The following is a 12,310-nucleotide window of genomic DNA, read 5'->3' as shown; positions in this document are numbered from 1 at the left end:
CAACCAAGCAAAAGCAGAACAATCAAACCAAATAAAAAAACCAACCCACCAAAAAAAGTTTGTTGCTATTCTGCAGTTGGTGGGTCCTTTATTTAAGTCTACTTCATTTTGAAACTTATTAGTGAGTGAATTAAAATAACACCTGTGTATAGTGCTGTTGTATTAGCTAGGACAGCCCCACATGTTGAAGTTATAATTTTAATTTCCCCAAATATGGGGCCATATTTCGGTCTCTTACACCAGCGTAGATCAGGATAATCAGATTGATGGAGTTGCTGTGGATTTACACTCGTGTAATTGATTTCTGGATATGCACAGGACTGGGTTCTTTGGAGTGACTGGAGTTATGTCTGACAGTATGATATGCATTTTATTTGTAAACAAAAAGAATTAATTTTTCTGCAAAATGTTTAATTCAGACCTGCCAACTATGAAATCTGCAAAGATGCACCCAGTTTTCACATAATAGAAAGTACAATGTTCTGAATCCTTGGAATTGAGATCCCTTCAAAGATTTCCCCATTTTTAAACAATTGGAAACACCGGTGCATGATTATTGAATCTAACTGGAACATCTGGCTGGCAACTTTTTATTAGCACAGTTCTGTAGATGTTTTTGAATGAGAAGGTATGTATTACATTTCCTGGGTCTAATGCTGCAAAACCTTATTTTCAGGAATGATCCTTTCTCACGCAGTCCCGTTGCAGTCAATGGCGGTTGAAGGATCACATCCTGTGTGTAAGATACTAATGGGCTTTCATGGGAAATTCTCTGCCCAGTGCCCATCCCAAATAACTGGGATTCAGTTGCAGAGATCTATGGAGGTAAGAATAAGGAATCCTCCAGTTTAGCTGCTACTCCATCTTCAATCGCCCTTGAATCCCTCCCTGCATGGGTATGGACTGTCTTTTTAAACTCTTTTTAAAACTATCAAATATTTCTTTGTAGGGAATCCTGCAAATGGAACTAATGTGACAGTAAGTGAGCAGCAGGTTTAATTGCAGAAGCATAATTTATGCCCAGCATTACAGTTTAAAATACACACCCTTTTAGAGATAACATTTTCTGTGTCACTACGTAGTTCAAACCCCAAATTTTAGGTTTTTAATCTAGATATATAAAAACAAAAGAGCTAGCTTCCGGATTACTTTTTAAATCAAATTGAAAACAGCTTTTAAAAATGTCTACACTCCCCTGCTACTCAGTGATATATGTGCCATTCCACAGTATTGTAGTTACACCTGAAAACCAGGAACTGTCCGCAAACTAGGACCCCAACCTTGCAAATGCTTGCCCGAGTGCAATGGGGCATACAAACCCCACACCAGGCAGTAAGGGGTTAAAGAGCAACTAAGAGTTTAGGCAGCCCTGCACCTGCACAGCATGTCAGGCTTGGAGGAGGAGCCTTAAAAGGGAAACCCCCTTATTAGTGGGAAGGAGTATAAATCTCTCATTCTCAGCTCCCAGAGGCAGAATGTGGTTGAGAATAAAGAGTGGTTGTAGGTAGCTAGACCTTCTTGAGCAGAAGGTAAGCCACCCCTGAATAGCGACCTTAGGACTTCTGTCAAACTTGAGCTGTAGCCTAGATGGCAGGAGGCTGATTGTGAAACAGAAAGTCTGTTACTAAACTTTTACTTTTGTTAGTTTGGTTTTCTTTCTCAAACATCTTGCAGACTCCCTCTCTCAATCCAGGAAATGTTTGGGACTGTGGGGTTTTTTTTTTTTTTTTTTGGTTTTCTTTTGTTTGCTTCTGATACTGGGAATGGCCTAGAGACAGGCTGAGGGAGGAAGCAAGGGGGCTGAGGAGGCAGCTCTTAACTGCTTGCTACAGGTTCCCCGGCCTAGACCCATAGGGCGTATGGAGGTCCTCCACAGGCTCACAGACAAATAGATAGAAGGACTACTAAGCCCTTAGCCTGTCTGAAGATCTGGTGTGAGGTTGCAGGACTGTTGTTGCATTGGACCCTTTTTTACCTTAGGAGGGGTAGGATTGAATGTGATCAGTTGGAGGGCTGAGTCACAAGACAAACGTGAACCATCTGGATGGCCATTTGGTGTGGGGAGGGCAAGAGAGAGGAAGACCCTACAATTCTGTGCCCAGCCTCGAGGGGGCACGCTGGCTGAGTCACTCTGTCACACCATGTGAGTAACTTTCAGTATTGCCCACCCTAAACATTCAAAAATCATGAGATTGTGGGTTGTTTTTATTTGTTTTTATTATTAAGATACTTGGTCTCTTTATTTGATCTCTGACTTTTGCCCCGTAGGGAGCACTTGTGTCACATTTGCAGGCTTTTCTCTGTGATCATATGGTCCAGAAACTTTATATTCTTTAAAAAAGCTGCAGTTCTCATGTAATCCTATGTTCCCAGGAGGCGGGGCTTTATGTAAAACACTGTGTATTGAGATGACTCATGACAAATGTACAAGACTTGGTAACATAAGTAACCCTATTGAAGGCAGGTCACTCAGGTGCATATGAGTTTGCAGGATTTAGAAATGAAAGTGATTAGTTGAGCTTATTTTCCAAACTGAGTTTAAAAAAAAAAGGGGGAGGGGGGTCCGGACACAATCTATATGTTGAAAAGTAAACAAGTTTTTTAAAATAAACACTCTATTTTAATACTTGGGTACACCAGTATCAGGGTGAGGATTGTCCCCTATCCTCGGTGTGAATAACCCTGTCCTTTCAGAAGATCCATCCCTGGGGTGAAATATTTTCTCCATTGAAGTGATAAAACTCCAGTTGACTTCCATGGGGGCCAGGAATTCACCATCGGACTTGGATTTTCTGCAGTATGGTGACCTCCTTCCCTCTGGACAGAAGAATATAGAAGAAATTCATAATGGGAATGTTTCAATATAATTACCCTGGCATTAAACTGGAATAATGCAAAAGTGAATCAGGCCTTAAATCTAGAGATTGCTTTGATTTTATTTAAATCACTGCGGATGGGAATTGTTAGTATGGCTGAGAACACAAAGATGGTAGAATCTGACTGGAGGTTTTTGTATGTGTTGAATACAAAAGTGTTCAAGTTTCACGTTGTTTTGGTATTGTGCATTCTAGAACAGCGTGTTTATTTTTACAAAGTGAAAGCAAGGTCATGACCTTGACATTTGAACTCCGGTGGTTCAGAATAGTAACAGAGAATGCCCTCAAAGGACAAATGCTCACATGAAGAAAGGAAGAATGGTTTTATATTTCTGATCACCATTGTCCTCGAACATCTGAAAAGGATGTGCACTTGTGATGGAGTGGGTTTGCTAGGTATGACATACCCAGATGGGTTGTGTAAAATGGTATTGAAAGCATGAAGTGGGGGTGAATTTCTTCAAGTGTAAGAAAGCAAAAAAGCAAATTAATAGTCATGTGTGTCATGGGATATGCAGAATGCTTGGGAATATAGTTTAGAAATCAGGCATGTGCGCTGTGCCTATTTTAGGATCAAAGACTGGAGAGGGAATCTCTCCCCAAGTTTGGTGAAATTCTTTGTTTTAATGATCATATGCATAAGTTTGCTTTTGGGAATATGTGAAGACTGTGCATGTGTGGCACAGTAAAATGAATTACATGGTAGCAAACATCAGCTTAGATAAGATATGCAAAACAGTAAAGACTCCAGTGCTGCAAGACTAATTCTCATTCCTGATGGACCCAAAACTCCCTGCAGAAATTGAACAAAGCCCCATAAGCCACAAGAGCCCTTGTTAGCAGATCCAGTTGGAGAATCAGTGGCATTATAGATGGGGCCAGGTTTTTAAAGGTATTTAAGCATCTAGTAGGATTTTCCAAATCATCTAGGTGCCTAAAACTCATTGATTTCAAAAGATGTTAGGTGCTTAGACTCCTAACGTATCTAATGGAATTTTCAAAATAGCATTAATCTGGCCCAGGGTTTTAATTGCATCCTCATCTCTAGAGGTGTGCTTGACAAGTCTGGCTTGAAATACATCAGTTAGACACTATATAGACAACCTTATGTTGGGCAGTGGCAGAACAATAGGACATTAAGTGGTTAAAGCTTCACCATCCTGTTAATATCTCTAAGTTCACTATATATATAATCATAAACTTCAGTGTCCGCTTCCAAGCTATCACCATCTGTAGCTCAGTTTCCTTTAGCCTCTCCCATTCACCTAGAAGAAAGTATGCACAAAGATATCTCCAGTGAATTCTGGCTTTTCAAATGAAGAGAGATTATTTTACCTGGGCACAGAAACTAACTCTTAAAAAGTTTCAATTTTTTTCTTGGATCTTGGTTTCTTAACTAAATATTTACTAGAGGAATTTGGTGGAATCTGTAAAACTCCCCCACATGGGCACAGAGGTCCATGCCGGCAGATCTGCTTGCAGGATTGGGGCCTGTTAGCACAAGAACTGGGTGAATCCCTCATAAAACTGACTGTAGATATTAATTTGGATTTGAAAACCAAATTGCTTTGTGTACATGCCTTTCTTTTACTCATTCCCAGTGAATAGTCTAGCAGACATAAAGATTTTGTCTCTCCAGATGCTCTAAATGTAAATTTTAAATGCAAAGATGAAATTATGTGTTTTGGTTATACACAAATCTCCAATCGGAGAACAACCAATATCCTGTGTGTTTCTTAACAGAGTGGGAATATATATATATTTAACTTCCCTAGCCAACAAAATCTGGATAAGTTAGACTAAGGAATACAGGTGAGGATTTCATAGTCTGTTGACAGGCAAATTACAAGAGTTAAAATCCATCAAGGTATTCATTACAAATTATTTGCCCAGCTCTAGGCAGCTGATTTTGGTCTTTATTGCTACCAGCTGAACTTGATCCAGAGACCTACAGCTGAGAATCCCATTATCTGTCTCCCGAGTCATAACTTGGGTGTTAAAAGTGCCTGTGCATGAAACTCTGCCTGAAAGGAGTCTCAAAAAAAAAAAACAACCCAAAAAACCCCCCTGCCTTAAAGTTCTAGAAGAGTGATCTGAATGAATTGTTGCTGTTAGGTAACTACACGAGATTCAACAATGTATTTCACAGATTCGCTATGGATATAAAACTCCCGTGGAGAGGCCTGAGCTCATGTGCTTTAATTCACTTTAAGAATGATTAGATTCCCCCCCCCCCCATTTCAATATATAGGTTTATGCTAGCAGGGTGAGGATGCAGAGTGATCTGACTAAAAACAGATTCTAAAACATAAGTGTGATTCACCTTACCTGATTATATGTGCCAGTAACTTTTATACAAACAGGCTTGCAGGCAACCCATGTTCCTCAACTTTTTTTATTCACTGGTGGTCTTATTTTCATGTAAATATTACATTCTGCTCTCATAGCCAGAAATACATAATTAAAGAAAACATAACAGAAAAGCACCCACCTGGACAGTGTTTGGGTTGTCCTTACTTCATTACATCCTCTTCTGTGTTCTAAACAACTTCTTTTATAGGGACCAATTCATTGTTAACCTATGGCCCCGTGTGTGTGTGATGCCACTGACTACTGTAGCTACATAGGGGCCCCATGGAAACGCCCCTGGCTCAAGAGACCCTGTATAGGAGTCAGAGGTGGTGATGTCAGCTTTGCTCCCCCTCTTCTTCCTCCAGGAGGGCATGGGATGGCTCAGGGCAGGTAAAGGATGAGAGGAGGATTAACATTCTTACACGAATGGGAAGCAGCTAGGGGAGCCTCAGGCCTGGCACATGTGAATAAAGGAGGAACAAGTTTGCCTCCTATTGATTCCATCAGCTAGCTCTGCAGCATTGCAGGGGTGAACTTCCACCCTGTAGTGTTTCTGGCCTTGCTCATGGACTGTCTGATGGGTTTGCAGGCTACAGCACAGTCTAATTATTCCCCCCACCCCCCAAGTCCCTGTTCAAAGGGATGCCGAGCTGGGATTTCCATGCAGCTCAGCATAGTACCTTGTTGCAGTATTGCAGATCCCACTTAGTTTTGTGATAGGGTGCACATCCAGTAAAGATCAAAAGTCTGGAACATGAACACACAGCTCATCAAAGGGAAGAGCAAATAAGAACTAATAGGGGAAAATACACTTTAATTACTGGGCATGCAAATGATTATGAACGTTGTGGCATAATTAATAACTTGGTTTATGGAGTTAAACTGTAGAACCTGCACTCCTGGAGCAAATGAAACCTTCCTGTGGTCTGAGCTGTCAAACCCTTAGGGGCCACAGGGAGGGAGGGATGGAGGGAAAAGACATGGAACACACACGATAAAGCAACCTGCTGGAACAGGTCATTTCTTGTTGGCTTGCAACCACTGATAACCAGCAACTTCTGTTGGTGAAATAAAAATCACAAAACATAGTTCTTTATTAGTCAGCTAAAGTTAGTACTTTCCCATTGAAATTTTGGTCATATTTCCAATACAGAGATCTACTCTTACAGGGTGGAATTCAGGAAGCCTGACACAGCCAGTTATCCTGCAGGGTATGAACAACACTGCTTGTCAGGGCACAGATTCAGACTGTTTCCCCATTCTTGCTTGCTGACAAATATTCTTCCACCATTCATCTGCTGGAATCGTATCTTGGTGCTTCCAAAAGTTGTAAGCTAGAGTGAGATTTTTTTTTATATAAAAAAAATCATGTGAGCATGATCCATAACTTAATAGAGGTCAAACAATTCTATAGACAATGGAATGAGAGGCCTTGCAAAATTTTGGGTGTCACAAAGATAATTTATCATAACTTCTAAAGTTGGTACCACTGGCTATTTGGATTTAATTTTTTACCCTCAAGAAATTAGCTCCAGGTAAATTTGAGTTTCTCTCACAAATCCTCTAGATGGTGCTACAGCTATATCCTATGGAAATGATAGTAGGCTTAAGAAGCTGCTAGCTATCCAAACAAATGTTTAACTTGGTAAATGCCAGATAACTTTGTTCAGGCATTGTACTACAGTATAGCAGGTTCTGCTATGCTACTGTTTACAGGTCTACTCAGGGAAGAATCAGGGTACACGAATCATGTATCCATTGCTAATTAGAAAGGGTGGAACACTTCTAAGTAATCTATCTGTAGGAAGCAGTTGTGTGGCCAGATCATCCTTTGAAATTTCCATAAAAATAACTTCTTAATGCTTCCATACCTAGAGTGCTGATGAGGGCAGAAGTGCCAACTAGCGTAGGCTGTGCTGCTGATTGAGTGAAGGCAGTCCGCTTCTTAAGACTCTCAGCAGCTGTTGCTGCTTTTGTATGTGAATAGAAACTTTATGAACCATTTTCCTTCCTTCTGAGAGCAGATATAAGTACATGAAAATCACTTCTTATAGCAAGAGCAAATTGATGATAACCGTGGCTCTGTTGTGAGGAAGAAGCTGTATAGACACTTCATTTGATAATTGTGATAAGCTTTTGCAGAGCTTTATCAAAATTAATATTTGCTATTCTGCTGACTTTTCTCCTATTAGAGCAAACCCTGATTAGTAAGCCCATTCCTACTTGTCACTTTAAATACAATCTCTACCAGCCTTGCACTTTTCCAGCTGACTGATATATGGATCCTATTTGGCATGTGTGTGGGGTATGGTTTGTGTGTGGTTTTTTTCCACAATCCCAGGTGTAAGGAAACACCCAAAACTTCTGCCCCCCATAGTCTTTCAGAGGGGTGAAAAGTTAGTCAGAAATAAGCAAATCAAACTTAAGAGTAGACTTGTCTCAGGGAGACTCCATTATAAAACTGAGTTGTTTTGTGTGGTCAGCAGAGCATATAAGAGTAGGATGGCTTATGGTTAAGATTTAGTCATGAGCATTCTTAGTAAAAGTCAGGGACAGGTCATGGGCAATACAGAAAAATTCATGACCTGTCTGTGACTTTTACTAAAAATATGCATTGCAAAACAGGGAGCTCAGCTGTGTGGTCCTCACACTGCCTGCAGTGGCTTGGCAGCTGCAGAGCCCTGCTTGGAGCTCTGGGGACCACTACCGCCTTCGACAGCTCGGAGTTCCTGGGGGTCCCAGTGGCTGGGAGCCACAGGGTCCCCCTGCTTCCCACAGTGGCTGGGAGTTCCCAGGGGCCCCACGTGACTGGGAGCTGCGGGGGGACCCTGCAGCTCCCAGAGATCCCCATGACTTCAGCCCATAGTGGCTGGAAGTCACAGATTCTTTCTGCAATTTCTGTGATTAAAATTGTAGCCTTACTAATGGTTCAGGAGGAGGGTACCGAATGAGGTATTTTGCAACACAACTTGTTGATGTTTCCCAATCCTGTCTTGAACAGGAAAGGCCCCTTGTAATCATCAGGAGTTTTTGAGCAAGGATCAGTGGCTGGGATTAAGATTAACGTTTGTTATTGGCCGTAACATGAAAGGTTTATTTTTTTTGCACTTAGCTATTCAGGAAATAAGTGCTGAAGGAACATCATGAGCATGGAGTTAGTTTAAAACTTCTGTTCACATGGATAATTGCATCCTTTCTGAGGTAAACTGACATCTTGCACTTCAGATGCTTTCTGGGGCTAAAAATACTTTGGAAAATGTTTTCTAAATCAATAGTTTAAAATGACTTTATATTTCTCTTGTATGAAACAAAGGAAAAGTCCTGTCCACTCAAGGTAATTAAAAAAGCCTATAGCACTCCTCATAAGAGTAGGGGCTTTAGTTCCTGGACAAATTCCAACTTGGGTAGTGACAACCTGTCCAAAATCCCTCTGTAGCGTCTGTTAAATAAGATGGGAGTGATTCTAAGATGAAGCAAATTTAGAGATACCAATTTACACCAGATGAAGATCTAGTCTAATATTATTTCCTTAAACTATGATGTAGTGTTAAACCACTGTTTTGTTCCACTCAAAGTGGCTTCAGTTCAGTGAACATCTGAAAAATTTGCATATTTGTGTGGTGCTTTTGAGATCTTCGGGATGACGGACTTGTTAGTGTAGGATCTCTCAGTTGTTTTTATATATGCATGCACAGTGTATTGCTGAACAGGTACAAAAGTGGCCAAAAAATTAGAGGGCTCACTTTCTTATCTCTCTACTCCTACCCCTAAACCCTGGTTAAATTTTAAAAATCTGATTAAACAAATGCCTTGCACAACCTCCTTAAAGTGGCTAACCTTGAGATTTGGCAGGTTGCGGGTGATAGTGAGAGATGGAGCCTGGGCTAGCGTCCTTCCCCCCCCTAGGGAATTCAAATCTGAGAATAGAGTGTCCCAGCTGGCTGTAATTGTAACCATGGGAGATAAAGGATTGGAGGAAACTAGGCTCTAGGTCATTTACGTCTCTACAGATGATCATCTGGGAATACAACTAGATGTGAATAGGAAGCCTCTGCAGAGTTTGGGACAGAGGTGTATTTGCACATGTTGACTTTCCTCAAAAAGTGAGTAGTTTGTTTCTATGATATGAAGTTTCTGGGTCTTCAAGGGCATTCCTAATTAAAATGCAATGTACTAGTCCAGGGCCAGTATTGTTTCCTAGTTTCGGGTAGGACAAAAAGTAGGAATATAAAATAATTAACCGGTTAAGCAGTAAGTCTTACTGGTTAAACCACCCTAACAGTTAACCCCCATCTGCTGGCCTGCTGACTCTGGCCCTGGCTCCGGGCTGGCTGGGGTGACCCCAGCTCCATGCCAGCCAGAGCAGCCCCAGCCCCTCTCCCTTTAATTGGTTAACTCAGTGGTTCTCAAACTGTGGGTTGCGACCCCAAAGTAGGTTGTGACCCATTTTAATCAGGTTGCTAGGGCTGGCTTGACTTGTTGGGCCCAGGGCTGAAGCCCAAGCCCCACTGCCCTGGGATTGAAACCAGAGGGCTGGCCTGCTGCAGGCCTGCTGCCTGGGGCTGAAGCCCTTTAGCTTCAGCTTTGGTCCCCCCCCTTTTGGAGTGGAGGGGCTTGGGCTTTGGCCTTACACCTCGGGCAGCAGGGCTTGGGCGGGCTCACGCTTTGGTCTCCCGTCCTGGGGTTGTGTAGTAATTTTTGTTGTCAGAAGGGGGTCAAGGTGCAATGAAATTTGAGAAACCCTGGGTTAACCTATTAAACGATATTATTTTCATTGTTTAAATGGTTAACTTTTTAAACAATATTTACATCCATAACAAGAAGTAGAAATACCAAAGTAACATAAGAAAAACAATTTTTGTGATTTGGAAATCCTGAAAGAATCAAAACAAACATCTGAACTTTCAAATACTTACTGAACTGAATTTCATGAGGTTTTCTCAGCACTAAGGATTAACCTTAAAGTTGCTCATATATAAAGTACTTAAGGACCTAATTTGCCATCAGTTTTCCTAAAGGTCTTAGTTGCTTTTAAAAAGACTGTTTAGGGCCACCTATGAGAGTTCCTGAATATATCACTGGAAGAGTGGTGAATAAGCTGTCGTGTAGTAATTTCTCTAAGTAAAAAAAAAAAAAAAATGAATCTACCTAGATCGTCATAATCTGCTGACTTGCTGTATGTGGCAAAGTGAAATTTCCTGGTTTCCTGGAAGACCAAGTGCAACTGTGTAACTTCTTCCTCACATCACTGATGTGTTTTGAAAACCAAACTTGGCTATCAAAGACACTACCTGTCTCCCTCAGTGCTGCTACTTTAGGGTAGCTGAGGCGTTCTTTTGCTAACAACCCTTATACTGGAATAGTTGGGAGATAGAGGGAGAGCAGTTCTTGGTAGAAGGCCCTTTGTTCTTACATTCACGTTCCTTAGTTGTCTGCCAGAACCCAAAGCTTGACCTTCAACCAAGGTGTTAAGGCTATCTGTTTCTCAGGCTTTGGAGGGAATTAAAGAAACCATGTTTGATTTTGTAAGAATCTCTTAATTTTGCTATTGGCTAATGGGTTGTATATATTGTTTTAACATTCTCTCCCCCCCCCCCCTCATATGGATGCATGGACTATATGGCTGGGTCACTCTGCAAATCGAAACAAGAAATCCAGCAGTTGAAACAGATATTTCAATGGTGATAGGTGGTTAGTGTAAAACTTCTCAGAAGCAATGGGGATTAACACTAGATTTAGTTATTGAGTTGTTTTGTAACGGGGCAATGCAACCTCCCTAGTCAAATTCCTTCCTCATTGTAACTTAGTGAACTCTTAAATGCTTTGGTCACCTATTCTGGCTTCCTGACAGTTTACTACTAAAATACATGATTCAGTTCAATCCCTCTGCAGCTAGTAATCTGAAACCCAGCCCCCAACGGAGAGACGGGTAAATCTGTTTCTATATCTCTAGAAGTGGTGTTGGAATAGCTTTTCTTTGATGGACCTGCATTTACTTGGTGCTCTCAAAACTAAGTGCTGTACTGGTAAACAAGTTAATAAATAACGTAGAATTCTGACATCATTGGAGAGGAAACAGATGCTACAACGGGGTGCTATAGTTTAAGCAAAATTATTTGTCAACTTTCATGTGATGGAAATGTTTCCATGGGCTTTTCTACGTAAATCAAACAAATAATAACCATTGGCACATGAAATGTAAATGAGGATGCATGTTTTCCAAACACCTCTCGCATTACATTGTTCATCATGACTCGTGGGATTCCTTGTCCGACTTTAAATGGATTCTTTGATGCATTGTCAATATCACACAATTTACAAGGTGGAGTAAAGCAGCTTCAAGTGCGAAATGTTGAGCAGTGTTGCTGAAGATACTAATCCAACTATCAATCTATCCCAGCTTTCCTTTCCACTTTGACTGTGTTACTAATGTTCTCTCAAACCAGGTCACTGTCTACTCCCACAGCTGCATTCTGGCTTCTTTTGATTTGATGTCATCTCCTTTGAGTTACACTGTAATTTATCTATTTAATAGGCACCTTTGAAAAGCCTAACTCACATTCACTATTAAATTTATCCTTGCAACATCCCATGAGGTGGGGAAGTATTATGAGATGAGGAACTGAAACACAGATGGAAAATTTTTCAAAAGTGCTTATGTGTCTTAAAAACTGGAGTCTTATTTTCAAAAGTGACTCTGGCACTTAGGAACCTAGTATCACTGAAAGTCAGTGGGAATTAGGCATCTAACTTGCTTAGGAGCTCTTGAAAATGTCACTTGTAGGTGCTTATTTCATTTTGAAAATGGGACTTATGGTCCTTAATACCTTTAGGGCTTTTTTTGTTTGTTTGTTTAAACCTTCCCCATAGAAAGTAAGACACTTGCTCAAGATCGCACAGGAAAAATACAACAGAACCTAGATCTCCCACCTCTAGCCTCGCATCTTACCTTCAAGACCATTCTTCCTTCCGTTTCAAAGAGGAAGATGTGGACAAGGTGGGATCAACCTACATGAGCAATGGTGTGCCCTCATATTTTATTCAGTCTCCTGCCCCAACAATATTTTGGTGCTGATGGTCCA

Source organism: Lepidochelys olivacea, assembly GCF_965140295.1.
Source record: "Lepidochelys olivacea isolate rLepOli2 genome assembly, chromosome: 12".
Classification (NCBI taxonomy): domain Eukaryota; kingdom Metazoa; phylum Chordata; order Testudines; family Cheloniidae; genus Lepidochelys; species Lepidochelys olivacea.
The sequence above is the reverse complement of the archived record's forward strand: the minus strand, read 5'-3'. Positions refer to the sequence as shown.